Here is a 12,744-nt window from a genome sequence, read left to right as displayed (position 1 = left end):
GAATTTTCTTGCTTGTTCTTTTTTGAGACTGTTCATCTAGCAGGTTAGTATTGAGCAATGTGTTTTCAAACTCGTTAATTACACCTTCAATTGATTCAATGAAACTCTTTTGCTCCTTTTTAGTACATTATCTATTTCTGAAATCTTAGTAGTAAATTCTGGATTTTAATTGGCTGTTTTTGTATGGGTTCTAGTTTTTTATTTATTTTGATAGTTTTTTCTTGAATTATTCTATTTTTTTCTGTTCCTTTCCCCCGCCCCCCCTGCAGTTTTCTCATTTTATCATTATAGAACTGCCAAACCACTGATAATCATGACCCAACCAAATGGACATATATTTGGGGGAAGGACATTACAAGCAGGAGAAGGAATAATTTTCCCTCTGCAGTCTGATAGCTACTGAGAGATACAGTCGTTAGGTACGAGGCTGGTAAGTGAAGATTCGCAGTTCTCTTGCTCTCTGGTGATCAGACCTCTGCCTCAACTTCTGAGCTACACTACCTATGGGACACTCAACCCGTGGATTGTCACTAGAGCTTGAGGTTCCTTCGAGACCTGCTTCACCATGCTGCTTGTGTATACATTGCTTGAGCTTGAGACTGTTGGATCCTGTTTTCTGGCTGACTTTTGGTGACCTGACTTTTGTTCCCTGCTGTTTGCTTCCTGTGGCTGGACTGCCTGCATTGCTCTACAGAAGTCTCTGTTGTCTGCTTCCTTGACCTTGGACCCAGCAGCCTTCAAGAGTTGAAGGACTTCCAGTACATTAACTATTCCACATAAATGAGTTGAACTGAGTCCTTTGTACTGCTATGTGGACTAATTAGCTGTTATATTCCTTCATGCTGTATCTATCATCTATCTATCTATCATCTATCTATCTATCTATCTATCTATCTATCTATCTATCTATCTATCATCTATCTATCTATCATCATAAGTGTCCTGGTTTTGCTTCTCTAGGGAACCCTGTCTAACACACTCACTAACCCTCAAACCAAAGAAATGAAACAAATCACAGTATTTATAATTTAGAACAATTTTGAGTATAAGTAAAGAGGTACATTTTATGTTTTATATTTATGTTTTAAACTCTTATGCCTCAATAGAATTTGCCTTGTTCAATGTATTGTAAACATTCAAATGTTTATGGACTAAAAAGTAATCAAGTATAAAGAAAAAGCTCAAGATAAGTGAGCTTTCTGACTTGTATTACATAAAACATCTTTATTTATTAACGTGGGCATTACACAAATTCCAAATAGCAATGAACATTCCTCTTCATATATTAAGGCCCCTATACTTTAATTTTTTAACTATAGCCTTTTAAAATATTTGAAAGATTTTTTATAAGAGGCCTGATTCATTTTCTCACTCCGTCCTTTGCCAGACAACGCCTTAAACTAATGGAGGATGGCCTAACTTTCCTCCTACTTCTCTCTGAACAGATTCGGGATCTGCCGTCTTTTGAGACGTCGCGCCCTGGGACTGCCCTCTCTCATAGGGTCTCTTCAAAAGCTGTTCTCATGGAATTTAAGCTAACTCAAATGAAGCATCCATTTATTCTTATTAAATAAAATTAAAGGCACGATATTATCTAATGAGGAAATTATTATTTTTGAAGTGATTATTTCACAGCACTCCCTTCTTTTCTATTCCTGCATTTTAAGCCCAATTTTATTTTCATGCAGAAAAGGAATATGGATGTACTTTTCCCCCGGAATATTGTGTTTGCTTTCCTGTGTAATAAATACGTTGGGGTTTTGTTTCCTCTATGAGAACTAATTCTAGATCCTCCATGCAGCTCCCTTTGTTGTAATGATTGCATCGGTGTTTCCACTTTCCTTTCTGATATGTTGAGCAATGGCTTTGAAATACAGCAGGCATCAATGTTGAATGGATAGAGATGGATGTTCCCTCTGGAAATGGGTCTCCATAAAATGGCAGTGGATGGTGGGTGGAAATATTTGTTTTCTCCTCGGAATTCAGCAAATTGATTCAGAATCTACGGAGAGCAGCTTTAAATAAAAATTGGGCTCAGTTTCTTATTTGCAGGTTTTTATTTCTGGGAAAAGGAGAAGGAAAAATCTATACGATGTGTGCAACAAAAAGAAATTTAGCCCAGAAATGTACATCTCATTCTAAACCGGGTAATTACGCTGATACTAATCAGAAGCAGCATGCACATTCGGAGATCAAGGTCTGAAGTCCACGTGTGTTCATAATTGTGTCATCTCTTTATGAGGCAGTTAGAAACACTTTTAAAGATTTTTTTTTTGCATTTTTAAATTTCAGTATTCTGCCTTCATTTTATAAATGGGGAAAAATGACGGATGAAGAAGAGATGGTCAGGGGTTGGGGGTGCTATTGAGTCAATTCTGGCTTATCATAACCCAGGTGACAGACTAGAACTGTCCCATAGGGTTTTCTTGCCTACAATCTTTACAGAAGTGTGTCTTACTCTCTTGGATCTACTACAGGGACTGAAACCTTTAACCTTCTGGTTATCAGCTAATAGCCTAACCACTGCACCACCAGGACTCAGAAAGAAATTAGGGAAGATGAACCAGTTTCTTGGAAAGGGAGCTGGGCTTTCCCTTCCAATATTTTATATCTGCTGACATATTTCATGAGTCAGGCATGGGGTTGCAGAGTTCGCTACATCAGGAGGCTGAAGCTGCCAATTTGTACCTGTAGCAGCGTCCTAAGCTTTGGGAAGATGCTCATGGCTAGATGTAGCTCCCTCTGGGTCCTGTTCATTCTGCAACCTCCTTGGAGGAGGTGATGATTCTAGGATTTGATTTACCTTGTGGAGTTCCAGACTTTTCTGTGGATGAAAGTAGAGGAGGACACCATCATGTCAGACATGAATAGGCAAACATTTCCAAAGGGTAATAAGTGAAAAGAGAGAGAGGGGGAGGAGAGAAAGGTATGTTGCAAAGCTTTATTTGCATATGGTATGGGCTACCGGATGGACTTGACATCCAGAAAGACCATGTCCCACATCATCGTGGAGGTCAGGGTGTACTTCTTCTGGTGGTATGCAGCTCAGCGAGAGTCTTTCCCTTCTCCATGTGGACTTGGTGAGACCAGACTGATTCTTGAGTGGCACTTGGTGTGATGGTACATGTTTGTGCTAGTGCAGCGGGGCCCAGGTCTCTAAAAGCTGAACAGTAGAGAACGGACCTAGTGGAAGTATTTAACTAACTCCACGTATGAGGCTACCTCCTGTTCTTTGTTTGATGTTCCTTGACTTCTACTTGCATGCCATTTCCCGTGGACAACTCCTGTGCATTCACTTGGCTGATGGGGTCATAGCGCACCTGCTGGGAAATACATAGAGATGCTCTGGGTTCCAACCTGATTGCATCGATGCATATGTGTTCTGAGAAGGTCAAGAGAGGGGCACTTGGAAAGACTGCAGGGTGGAGACTGCCCGAGAGTGGCAGAGAGCTTGCATTAATGCAGCATGGATCACTTGCTGTGTGCTGCTCAGTCACACCTACCTGCACCCATTTGAATTTATTGTGAGGGTAGCTTGTGACCTAAAGTCACCCTACTGCCAGATAGGGGTGCTGTGCTTCTCTTGATTAAACCTCAACACTGAAAGTATCAGTATTTGACTATTCATTTAACTGATATCATCCTTCTCTCATCCTAAGATCTGGATCTTATTATTCAAAATACAAAAGAAGAAAGGAAATAAGAAAGAATGAAAAAAAAAAAAAGGATAGCTTCAGTGCTAAGACAAAATATTCATTTTCCTGATAAATACTTCATGTGTTAGGCTGGATTGACTAGAGAAACAAATCCAGTGATATATATGTGTAAGGAAGAGCTTTATATAAAGCAGTAATTATACATCAAGACAGGATCCTAGCCCAGTCCCACTCAGGTCTATATGCCCAATAATAGGCTATACGTCCTCTTCTGACTCATGCAGTCACATGCAATGATGCAGAATGCAGGAAGATCACATGCCGGTGGGTGTGAAGTTGTGTTGATCCATAGTTGGTGGAAAACATCGCAAGGCCCTGGTGGCTCTTGCAGTCAGCAAGCAGGAAGGTGAAGGGGGAGAGAGAGCATGAGAGGTGGCCTCCAGAAAGCTATAGGATCTCCATTGCACCGCCAAAGGAGGTCATCAGGCTGCACCCTTATTGACAGGCTACACTCAGCCCATGACTTCTACCAGGTGCCATGTTGACACAAAAGCCCTCACTATCACACTTCATTCCATTCCTATGTGGCTCCTTTGAGCAACTGTACAAGTCCTGCCTACCACATGGGGTATTGCAAAAGCAAAACCGTCAGTCCATTTTGGCTATGAACCAACAGCCATGAGCCTTTCACCCTTCCTCTGCCTCACTTTCTGGGGAATTAGCTCCTTTTGGGATATGATGAGTTATAGCATTTAACAACCCAGTCCACTGACAATGGGTCAAACCAGACTTATATTGACCCTATAGGACAGGGTAGAACTGCTCCTTAGGGCTTCTGAGACTAAATATTTATAGGAGCAGACAGCTTCATGTTTCTTCTGAGAAGCAGCTGGTAGGTTTGAACTGCTAACCTTGAGGTTAGCAGCCAAATGTTTAATTCACAGTGCCAGTAGGCATCATGCTATGACTTAGGCTGAGCCATAATGTCAAGACAGCTTTTTCAGCCTTCTTGTCTTAAGCAAAGCCCCTTTGTTTCACATGCCACACACTCTGTACCCATCCACCATGATGTGGAGATCACTCCTGGTATATCTTATTTCTGCAAGGTGGAACTAGATGCCATTCTTTGAAAATGTCAAGGAACACCATAAAATAGAGGAAAAAAAAAACACAATTTGGCAATTGGAAGCACAACAACTATTAAAACTATTAGCTACTGAGAGTAGGTGAAAGACATACTTCTGGGAAATTCGCCCAGTACTTAGAAAAACACCAATGAAACATTGCAACATAAGCAGAAAGTGGAGCGGCAAATACACAGTGCAAGGCAAGAGACAAAATGTCACAAACATAATGTATATTGCTCAAAATGTTTCACTCAATGGAGAATTCATGGCTTATCTGGGGTCCCCAGCCGTAACTCTATGTGGGTTAGGTCTGACTAGCTAGGTAAGCCTTACATCTGATAGCTTATATGTGACCTCTGTGTTATCCTACTCGACCTGCTAAATGACTGATCTCTATCTGATAAATCATAGACGTCCCAGACAGAGAGATTGAAGGTTTGGGGTGACTGGTTCTTCTGTTACATCTGTTACCCAACAACTTGCATGAGCGTTTCATTGAAAACGGAAGTTTTGTATTGTCAGATTTATTTGTGGTATTTCAAGGTGAGATTTTTAAGGCTTGACAAATAATTATAGTCTGAATTTTATTTAAACCAACACAATGTGGTCTCTAAAAAGCAATGCTATTGAAGAGATCACACACTGTGAAGACCCCAACTTAACTAGATACACTGATCCCTAGCTTGCTGCTTCCCATTATTGGCTCCATCTGAGCATTGCTTATGCTTATTTTATCCTCGCATAATGCATGAGGCAAGATCCAAGAGAGTTGAAATTGGAAATATGACTAGTGTGCTGACATTTTTCATATGACAACGTTTAATTTGATACAGGTAATTCTTGACTTTGCTCCACTACAAAACTCCATTGCTTACTTTCCACATGACATTTGCTCTTGGTAATATAAAATTTTAAATGTCAATGTACAAACACCTAGTTAAATGTCATTCATGTTGACTTTTTCCCCCCTCAAAAATATGCTAAAATGGAAATACTAGATAGATGGACAATCAGGGCTAATGTAGAGATCAGATACAATGTACCTCAAAGAAAACCTACCAAATCCAAACTCAGGCCACTAGGCAAATACTTAGTATTTGTAGTTCCATGTGTGTTCTGCATCTGAATATGTGACTGTAAAAAATTTTTAAGATATATTAAAATCCACTCAATTCTTGAAACTTACCTATGCATAGTCACAATAACAAGGAGAAATTGTGCATCATTGAAATAGGAGTGGAAAGATGATTTTTGAAATATTTTGTATAAACTCACTCACTGCCATTGGCTTGATATCAATCACATCGACACTAAAGGACTGGGCAAACTTGTCCCTATGGGCTTCGGAGACTATAACTCCATATGAGGGTAGAAAGCCTCACCTTTCTCCCATGGAGTGCTTTCGAATTGGTGACCTTGCACTTAGCAGCCTACCATGAAACCGCGACATTACCAGAAATCCCTGAAATATCTACAAGGGATAAATATGTGAATGATAATGGTGTTGATAGCCAGAGAGATAACTAGATAGATGATAAATAGCTCCCCTCAAGTCCATCTGACTCATGGGTGACCTGATGTGCAAAAGAACAAAACATGGCCCATTTGTGTGTCAATCCTACACTCATTGGTTAATTTTCAGAAATCATTAGAAGGCCTTTCTCCTTAGTTTGTCTTGGTCTGGAAATTTCATGAAAACCAGTTCACCAGGAGTGACCCTAATTGAAAAACTGACAGTATCACTCTCAGCATCCTAGCAACATGCGAGCCACCTTAGTACAACATACCGTCAGATGGGAGTGGCGGTCTAAATGCTATATGCATCTTTAAACATGCTAGTAAAGACGAAGGATGCCAGGTAGAAGAAAAGCAATTTCTAATGCAAATTACTTTGATTATACAAACGATGTATAGGTTTCCTCTTCATTTTCATTTAAGCCATCCATAAGTACAGTAAGGGGTTATGTGCAATCCAGCAGGTTCATGTAGAGTCATGATAAAATTCTTAGCTCATCTGCAAGTGTACAACCATAGAAGTTCCACCATCCTAGTTCCTCTTTTTAATCATTGATGAAATGGACAGTTTGTTTAGTTACTGTCTCTGTGTATTCTGGGATAAGTGTTTTGGCTAATAGTGTTAGGTGCCCTCAAGTTCAGTACCAACTTATAACCACCCCATGTACAACGCTGCCTGGTTCTGTGCCATCCTTATCATCAATTACTGTGAACCATCCTTATCATCAACTACTGTGTGCCAGCCTTATCATCAATCGCTGTGCTGGAGTGCAACCACTGTGTCAATCCATCCAGTTAAGCATCTTGGTTTGGATTATAAGGTACGACTACTAACTTGTCGATAAATTGTCATGTGTTTTTACTAAAATGCTTTCAGATTTTTGTAGTTGGTGCACATACAATAGTCTTTGATCTCGGCTCTCTGATAACCTTCTGATATAATTTATAGAGCTGCAGCTCTAGAAGGTAATGAAATTGCTCTGTTTTTTTTTTTTTAGCTCCTTCCATCAACTGTAATTATTGTTACACTCAGCCTGTGCTTCTTTAAGAGGGGCTTTTCAACAGTTCTTTTATGTGGTAATTACCCCTTATAGACTCGTTCTTAAAAGTGTTGACTTTTGTATCAGTAGGTGAGATTAAACCGACCTTGGGCCATTAGCTCCCTTGAACTCTCCCCTAGAATCTGACATTCTTGCTTATGGGTTCTGTTCACTGCTTGTGAACAGATCTAAGTGTTCCTGTGAGATACGATGCCAGGGGGAAGGGAGAGGGATGTGGAAAAACGCAGAAACTTTTGTTTGGTTATTACTGATTGAACTTTCTACTCCTGTAAACTGTGAAAGTCTCTGAATCCACAGGGGGCGCTAGGAGTCAGCCCTGACTCAAAGGCAGTGAGCGAGGCCTCCAAACTTATGTTTTGATCGTGTGTAAATCAAAGAGCACGGACCTTTCCCCATCACAAAGGATAATTTTTCTGTGAAAACTTACTTCATCTACCCTACAATCTTGATTTTGCCATACAAGGCAGGAGAAGAAGAAACTTTGATAATACAAATACTGAACAAATTTCTGAAGACTGGAATTGGGCTCTCATAGGAAAGGGTGGGAAGGTCCAATGTAAATTGCTACCAGGGTCGCCAGTTCATACTTTCATGAGTTCATTCAAAACAAGATGTGTTTAAATATGTATCTATCACCAGTGGGTGGCGGCATACAAATTCCCGCAGGAATCCACTTCTAATCTTGTTCAGGAACCTTTATTTAAAAGGTCCCATCCAAACAGGGGCACCTGAGAGAATCTATAGACTTAGTTAAACTCAAGGTAGAGAGCTCAGTTCAGAAGGTTACGGCTACTGTTTGGGGGGATTTCAAAGGGATAATCTTGACAAATTTTCTCAAAGGACACAGGACAGCCACAGGGATTTATTATGGAATAATAAAATAAATGGACATTTTCCTTGATGATAAAGGGGGCCCATAAAGTTTCACTGAGGAAAAATGTTTCCCCATCACAAAGGATAATTTTTCTGTGAAAACTTACTTCATCCACCCTACAATCTTGATTTTGCCACGAGGCTTCTTTTTGTTCCCCAAATTTAAAGAACATTGAAGAAGAACACTGACAAAGATTGAACTTTCTACTCCTGTAAACTGTGAAAGTCTCTGAATCCACAGGGGGCGCTAAGAGTCAGCACTGTCTCAAAGGCAGTGAGCAAGGCCACCAAAACGTATGTTTTGACAGTGTGTAAATCAAAGAGCACGGACGTTTTTAGGAAGGGTGACCGAGATGCAAACACTGACTCCAGAATTGTATGGACCCAGATGGAGGGTATGCCAAGAAACAATAGCTTCACATTTTGATACGTTTCTTTAATACGTTGTATTAAATAATCTTTGTAGCAATACTTTTGACTTTGTATATGTGGGTGGAACCCAAATGAATGCTATACAATATTATGTTTAAACTGATCTCCGTAAAACTTCCCCAATGCATACACATTGTTGTTTTAGTTAGGTGTTTTTACATTGCAAGGTAAAATTTTGTAAATTTGCTTTCGTTGAGAGGAACCAACTAAAGTTAATTTTCTGAATATCTGTTAATTTGTTGTTATCAAGTCAATTCCGACTCCTTGCATCCATATAGGACAGAGGAGACCTGCCCCATACAGTTTCCAGGGAAGCAATCTTTACAGAAACACACTGCAGGTGATCTCACCAGGAGAGACAGGGAATTTAAGCCACTTACTTTATGTTCAGCAGCTGGGCCCTTAGCCACTGTGTTCCCAGGGCTCCCAATATGTGTCAGGGTATGGAATTATCAATCATTGTTGTTCTGCATTCCAGAAAAAAGATGCATTCAGGTTTTTCACTTGAACGAATAAGAGCAATGCTGATTGTATTGCCCTTTGAAAACTCAAAAGAACAAAGAAAATCATCTGGTTATTATCAAAACTTAAATTGACTGGCAATTAGCATTGGTGAGCAATAAGCATGAAATTTCCTGATTCCCGAGTTTCAGTTTTGACAAGGCGCTTTGATGTGTATTTATGAGGGTGGCTCTGTATTTCTTGTTAGGTGCTGTCAAACTGGTCCAGACTCATAGAGACTATGTAGAATGGAATGAAATGCTGCCTGGCCCTTTACTATTCTCATACCATTTTTATTTTTGAGCTCATAGCTGCAGTCCTGGTGTCCATCCTGTACGAAGTGGGCTGCCCTTCTCCATGGTGGGGCCCCTCTTCCCAATATGTCTCAGGTAGGTGAGATAATGTCTCATCATCCTCACTTCCAAGGGGTATTCGGAAGAAACTTCTTCCACAATCGATTTGCTTGTTCTTCTGGCAGTCTATGATTATATTCAATAGTCTTCGCCAACACCTTAATTAATGCATCCTTCTTCTTTGATCTTCCTTGTTCATTGTCCAGATTCCATGTGCATGTGAGGCAACAGAAAATAGATGGCGCAAGTCTTCTGTACCTTAGTCCTCAAAACATCTTTGACTTTTAACACTTTAAAAAAATCTTTTGCCAAAGATTGGCCCCGTGCTTTATATTGTTTAACTTCCTGACTTCCATTTCCATGTGTTGATTGTAGATCCAAGTAAAATGAAATCATAGACAACTTCAATCTTTCTCTGTTCACCATGATGGTGCATATTAGCTTTGCTCTATGTTTGAGAGTTGTTAAAATGCTGTGGAAAATCTACCAACTTTAAAGGCTTTGAAGGAGACTCCTGATGGTAGCCATGAGGGACGTTCATAGCAGTGTTGTTGAATACCATTGAATCAATTCCTACTCATAACAATTTTCTGTGACACAATAGAACTGTCTCCTAGAGTTTTCCAGACTATAATCTTTATGGATGTTGATGTCTTGTCTCCTGATTGCCATGTCTTGTCACTTGCCAAACCACTAAGTGGGTTCAAACTGCCAAGTGGTTGGAGAGCAAGCAAGTGCTTAACCAAGTGCTCCGTTCCTAGCATCTGTCAATCTTGAAACGCTAAGAAATCCCAAAGCGAGATGAGCGTTCGCAGTTGTCCATCTGGACCTTCTCCCAGCTCAGAAGTTCCCTGACACATCCCTGAAGACAGTCTTCTTTCTTGTTCCACACTTTCTGAACACGCTTCAAGGTAGACCTCGCTTTCTTGCTAGGTATCTATACAAGTCAGAAGTTGGTATTCATAATTAAGTTGAAAACTTATCCCTTCTTCCTTCTGACTTTATGTCTTATATTAAGTCAGGGCCATTCCATTTCAGCACGTTAGACAGTTGGGACCACATAATTCTTTCCTTCACACAAAATTCCCAAGTGGTACCATAAGGTTCACACACTTGGTGGCTAAGTGGAGGTTGGAGGTTGGAGCCAGCCAAAAGTGTCTTGGAAGAAAAATATGTCAATCCAATTATGAAAAACCAACAACTGAAAACACTATAGAGCCCAGTTCTTGGCCACACGTTTTGGCAACTGATTATCCTGTGGATGGTAGGATGCTTAGCAACCGCCCTGGTTGAACTGCCGGCCCTGCAGTTGGGCTGCTAACTGCAAGGCCAGAAGTTCCAAAGCACCAGCTACTTTCTCCACAGGAGAAAGACTTGCTGCTCCTGTAAACAGTGACCGTCTCAGAAACTCACAGGGACAGTTCTTCCCTGTCCTGTAGGGGCCCATGAGTCAGCATCAACTCGATGGTGTGAGTGTTCTGAGCCAACAGCACTCCCTTAGGGGTGGCAACCAAAATGTCATCAGACAGTGCCAACTGTCCTCTGGAGGAGCAAGATCTCCTTTAGCTGAGAACTACCACTCTAGGAAAAGCCCCTGTGAACTGTGGTTGTATAGTTTTGGCGTTTTCGAATATAAAGTTAGATGTTATGCTTGTTTGTGTTACATTTCATCCCGTTGGCTGGATTGCATCAATCCCTGGTGAAGTCTTTCTGCATGGTAATTTCTTTGTAATGTGTAAGCTTTCTCGAGCTGTCTCCTCTTCCTTGGCAGAATAGTTAGTCTGGCCTCTATGTCACTAAGCTTCCCAGCAGAAAAGTTACTCAATAAGAGAATTGCTTTCAAAGATAAGAGACAGCCTTAGGACATCAACCAGCAATAGGGTGTTACCTCAAGGTTATCAGCAGCAAGGGAAGAGTAAGGAGGAGGTGTTAGGGACCCAGGAGACTAGCTCTATGGAAGGGACTGCTGACAGATTGTGCTGACAGGATCTGTGGCCTTTGGAAGAGGACCCCGGAGAGTGGTATATCTGGAGAGGATGCATCATCATTCTCCCTTGGTTGGGGCCTGCTCACCGCAAGATCAGTGGTTCAGAACTACCAACCACTCCCGGGGAGAAAGACAGGCTTTCTACTCTCATAAAGAGTTACAGTCTGCATCGCTGTGAGTCGGCATCTACTCAGTCGACGGCAGTGAGTTTGAGTGAGGGTCCCTTGAAACGGCCGAACAGATGTGAAAGTAGAAAGCAAGGCAATTCACTGACGTGCTCCATTTACATGAAATGCCTCTTTGGGGATCACAAAGTGGTGACGAATGAACAGGGCAAATAGGAACTATCCAACTCAGATCCCTTGAACACACCCAGAGGAGAAAGGCAGCTTCATCTTCAACTCTGCCTTCAGGGAGCCAGAGGGCAAGATTTGAGCCCTTTCCAAAAGAAGAAGCAAGAAAAACAACCGGATTACTCAAGTAGACATATCTGGAGTGATTATTGGGCCCTAGGATGCTAGCTAGCAATGACAGAATCCTTGAACATACCCAGAATGCATAGCTGGCTGGTCAAATCTTAAAAAGCTTGAGGCCCTAGTATGAGCATAATGGGCCTGTCCAGACAGGGGCTTTTGTATTTACAGTGAACCCTTGCCACTTCGCGCTTGGACTACCGTGGCTTTACTCTATCGCAGTTTTTGCGTAACAGCGCATGCTCTGTTATTACTGCCACTGATTGGCTCATACTGTACACGCTTGATGCCATAAATAATATAATAAATAATAAATGATAATTGTAACATCCAAAATGTTTTTACTGTATTTTCCCTTTTTCATTTAATAAATTGGGTAATACGAGTGTAATGGTGACTAAAGGGTATTTTTTCATGTCCTCTATGCTCTAACTACAAATATATTTGATTTACAAATAAGGAATCCTACTTCGCGGAATTTCATTTATCACGGTAGGGTCTAGAACCGATTAACCGCGATAAACGAGGGTTCACTCTATTGTCTGCAGGACAAGCAAGGATGGAAGAGTTTCCCCAGTACTTATGTCCAGACTGCTTTCTGCATGTAGCACAGCATCCTGATCCTACAGGGATCCCAGTCAGTTTCCCAGGATGTGGTCAATTCTTTGGTAAGGTAGTATTAGTGGGAAGTATCGAGAGATTTCACGCCCCCCCACCCCCACCTCCCTTAGTCTTCCTTGTTTCTTGTCCAGCTGAGGGACAGTAT

The sequence above is a fragment of the Echinops telfairi genome, unplaced genomic scaffold, assembly GCF_000313985.2.
Source record: "Echinops telfairi isolate 266 unplaced genomic scaffold, ASM31398v2 ScPeMD7_7467;HRSCAF=8505_1, whole genome shotgun sequence".
Taxonomy (NCBI): Eukaryota; Metazoa; Chordata; class Mammalia; order Afrosoricida; family Tenrecidae; genus Echinops; species Echinops telfairi.
The sequence above is the reverse complement of the archived record's forward strand: the minus strand, read 5'-3'. Positions refer to the sequence as shown.